Source organism: Borostomias antarcticus (genome assembly GCF_949987555.1).
Source record: "Borostomias antarcticus genome assembly, chromosome: 15".
In the NCBI taxonomy this organism is placed as follows: Eukaryota; Metazoa; Chordata; class Actinopteri; order Stomiiformes; family Stomiidae; genus Borostomias; species Borostomias antarcticus.
The window spans coordinates 23,781,035-23,785,031 of record NC_140248.1 but is presented as its reverse complement, the minus strand read 5'-3'; positions in this window follow the sequence as shown (position 1 = coordinate 23,785,031).

The window sequence follows — 3,997 nt, the reverse complement described above, 5'->3', positions numbered from 1 at the left end:
TCTTTATTTATCAGACATTACCGTCCTACCAGTCCCGCACAGAAACAAGCCAGCCAACACACATAAGCCAGGCTTGACCTCGCCTGGTTCAGAGAAATGTTGGTTTAATCTGATCCTGTTAGCTGTTTCAAATTATGATGATTGACCCCTGAGTGTGGCTGTCGACCAAAGTTTCTGTAAGAAACTGTTTCTCCCTTCCATAGACTTATGAGATAAAGATGACATTCATAGGGCTGGTACATTCTGTGCCAAACAGCAATTGTTGACGGTAGACTACATGCCTTTTGTATGCTACAACCTTCTGTAATAAAACAGCTTTTGATTGTCGCTCAAATCCCGTGTTGGAGAGATTCATTTGGAATACGTCAGAAAAGGGACAGTGGACTGTGTGGTATTGTGAGATTGGAGGCCGGTTTGGGAAAAAAAGGGTTTGGATGCAGGACTTTTATTTTAGTTGATTTATCAGAGGTGATTGACAGAGGGAAGCAGATTTGATTTCTGCCACTGCTTATCCTGTCTCCATTCTACATCTATGTGATTGGAAAGGAAATTGTGGTCTTGAATACTCCGCCATAGCCAACCACTCATAGCCTGCTACAGCGACATCTTAGGTTAAATCTCAAGTTAATGGCCAAAGAAAGACAGAATGGTGATTTGGACTTTATAGGCAACAATACTCTACATCTGCTAATGCTTTTACAACTCAAAACATAGGTAGGCGTGCAACTTTTTTGCCTTTTAATTTTTATATATTTTGTTTTTAGCACGTTTGGAAAAAAAAAAAAAGAAGAGCTCTAGTAGTGGCTGTCAGCAAAATAGACAACGCTCCTCCCAATCATGATCAGATGAATAAAGCACTGTATCCTTAGCATAAGTGCATCTTACAGACATTTTCAAGAGACAATGTTAAAGAAAAAACTGAGCCCTGCGGTACACGGGTCGGGGCGCTGTGCACTAGTCACGACCAATCAGTTTAGTTTACTTCAGGGTTCGTTTCCTTTAGTACAGTATCTATCTATCTATCTATCTGTAATATCCTGGCTGGTTTGACTTGTAATGTATTTACCTGTCCACTAGATGGAGACACTAGGGTTCATCTGTACACTATATATAGGTGCTTCCTGTTTCATAGGGGGCTCTCTGAGCAGCCATGTTGGTGGTGCCACAGTCAATTGTTTGGTGTGCTCTACTCCTGTGGAAGTAAACAGTCAACTCGCCTTATTGGTCTCTGCGTGTTCCTTGGATAACTCGGCTATTACATTGGCGACGGGGATGGGATCCGAACCCACGCGTGCACAGCACGCAAGTCCCGCAGGGCTCATTTGTTACAGGAGGGGGAGAGTAGTGACTATGAGTCAGAGCAGGATATGTATGCAATGCACACTCTATGCCTGGTAGGACAGCGTAATCACAAAGTGCCCCCTATTCAACAATCTGTGATGATCAACAGCACCAAGGTCCATTTTGAAGTTGACACAGGCTGTAGTGTTACGGTTCTTAGTCAAAAGCAGTATGTTACGCTGAGGGACCTAGCCGTTATGCCCAATTTGGAGAGATGCCCGATTAAGCTGAAGACATACACCGGGGAGAAGCTTAGGGTTAAAGGCATGGCCCGAGTCACTGTGACCCACAAGACTGTCTCTAAAGTGTTGCCTGTGATCGTAGTGGCTGGCTCAGGCCCAAATCTACTAGGACGGAGTTGGCTCCAGGAATTGGCCATGGAGGTGCACACCGTCCACCGGGTGGAGACTATGAACTACGGCAGGCTGGAGCAGGTCCTTATGAAGCATGAAGCGGTGTTCAAAGATGAGCTGGGGACTCTGAATGGCGTCAAAGCAGCTATACATGTGGATCCTGAAGCCAAACCGAAGTTCTTCAAACCCAGGTCGGTCCCATATGCGGTTAAACCTTTAGTGGAGGCTGAGCTGGATAGGCTCCTGGAAGCTAAGATCATTGAGCCAGTGACTCATTCAGAATGGGCTGCCCCCATAGTACCCATACTCAAGCCCTGTGGGGGGGTCCGCATCTGTGGGGACTACAAGGTAACTGTCAATCAGGCTTCCAGTGTAGAGCAATATCCCATTCCAAGAGTAGAGGATCTGTTTGCTAAGCTATCTGGAGGAGACAAGTTCTCTAAGCTTGACATGAGCCATGCTTATTTACAAGTGGTTTTGGATGAGGTCTCAAAGCCATATGTTACTATAAACACACAACGAGGGTTGTATACCTATAACCGACTGCCTTTCGGTGTTTCATCCAGTCCTGCTATTTTCCAGAGGATTATGGAGGGGATCCTCCGAGGGATCCCTTACTGTTGTGTGTTTTTGGATGATATTCTTTTGAGTGGTCCAACAGAGGCGGAGCATCTGAAAACCCTGGAGGAGGTCCTGCAGCGTCTGGAGGACCATGGCCTACGCCTTAAGCGGCAGAAGTGCACCTTCCTGAAGGATGAAGTGATGTATCTGGGGCACATGATTGACAGGAATGGGCTCCGTCCAGTTTCTGAGAAGGTGGCTGCGGTTAAGGATGCACCCACACCTAAGACTGTGTCAGAGCTAAAAGGCTATCTAGGACTGCTGAATTATTATCATCGATTCCTACCTAACCTATCTTCCCTTCTGGATCCTCTCCATTCACTACTCAGGAAAGATGTTCGCTGGGATTGGGGGGCCGCACAGCAAGGGGCTTTTGATCACTCTAAATCTCTTCTACAGTCATCACAGGTCCTGGTGCACTATGACACGAAGAAGGAGGCGATACTGGCTTGTGATGCCTCTCCCTATGGAGTGGGGGCAGTGTTGTCCCATCGGATGCCTGATGGGTCGGAGAGACCTGTTGGGTTTGTATCCCGCACATTAACTGCTGCAGAGAGGAACTATTCACAGCTGGATAAGGAGGGTCTGGCAGTGATGTTTGGAGTGAAGAAGTTTCACAACTATGTGTATGGCCGTAGATTTACCATAGTTACAGACCATAAGCCTCTCCTCAGCCTGTTTAGTGAAGCTAAAATGGTCCCTCAGATGGTTTCACCCCGAGTTCAGAGGTGGGCTGTGACCTTGGGGGCCTATGACTATGTGATGGTTTACAAAACAGGAAAGGATCATGGAAATGCTGACGCTTTGAGCCGCCTGCCGCTGCCAAGAAAGGAGGATGATGGAGTGATGGACCCGGAAGATGAGGGCAGAGTGATGATGCTCGATCACCTGGAGGCACCTCTAGTTACGGACAGACAAGTGGAGAGGTGGACCAGCCGAGACCCTGTTTTGGCCCGGGTGCGTGAGTATGTTGAGAGGGGCTGGCCTAAAGGGGTTATTAATCCCTGTTTTGCTCCCTATTACCAGAGACAGAACGAGCTCAGCATCCAAGGGGGGTGTGTCCTCTGGGGGGCCCGGGTGGTCATCCCTCTGAAGGGACGTCCAGCGGTGTTGCAACAACTGCACCAGTCTCACCCAGGAATCACCCGGATGAAGGGCCTGGCGCGAAGCTACGTCTGGTGGCCACAGCTGGATGCTGAGGTTGAGGGGGTGGTGAACGGCTGTGACACCTGTCAAGTGAACCGGAAGATGCCGATGCAGGCCCCCTTGCACCCCTGGGAGTGGCCAGACAAGCCATGGAGGAGGCTACATGTGGACTATGCAGGTCCATTCATGGGACGCATGTTTCTGGTCATTATGGATGCTCACTCCAAGTGGATGGAGGCCTACCCTCTCCACTCATCAACTACAGCGGCCACCATTGAATGCCTGAGGAACAGCTTCGGCCGGTTTGGATTACCAGAGATGCTGGTCTCTGACAACGGGACTTGCTTTACTAGTAGAGACTTTCAGGAATTCATGGTGCGGAATGGTATCCAGCATGTCACCACCGCCCCCTGGCATCCAGCTTCCAACGGCCTGGCTGAGAGGGGGGTGCAGACACTGAAGGCCCTCTTGAAGAAGAGTGCAGGGGGGTCGGTTGAGACAAAGCTGTCACGTGCCTTGTTCAGTTACAGGATTAC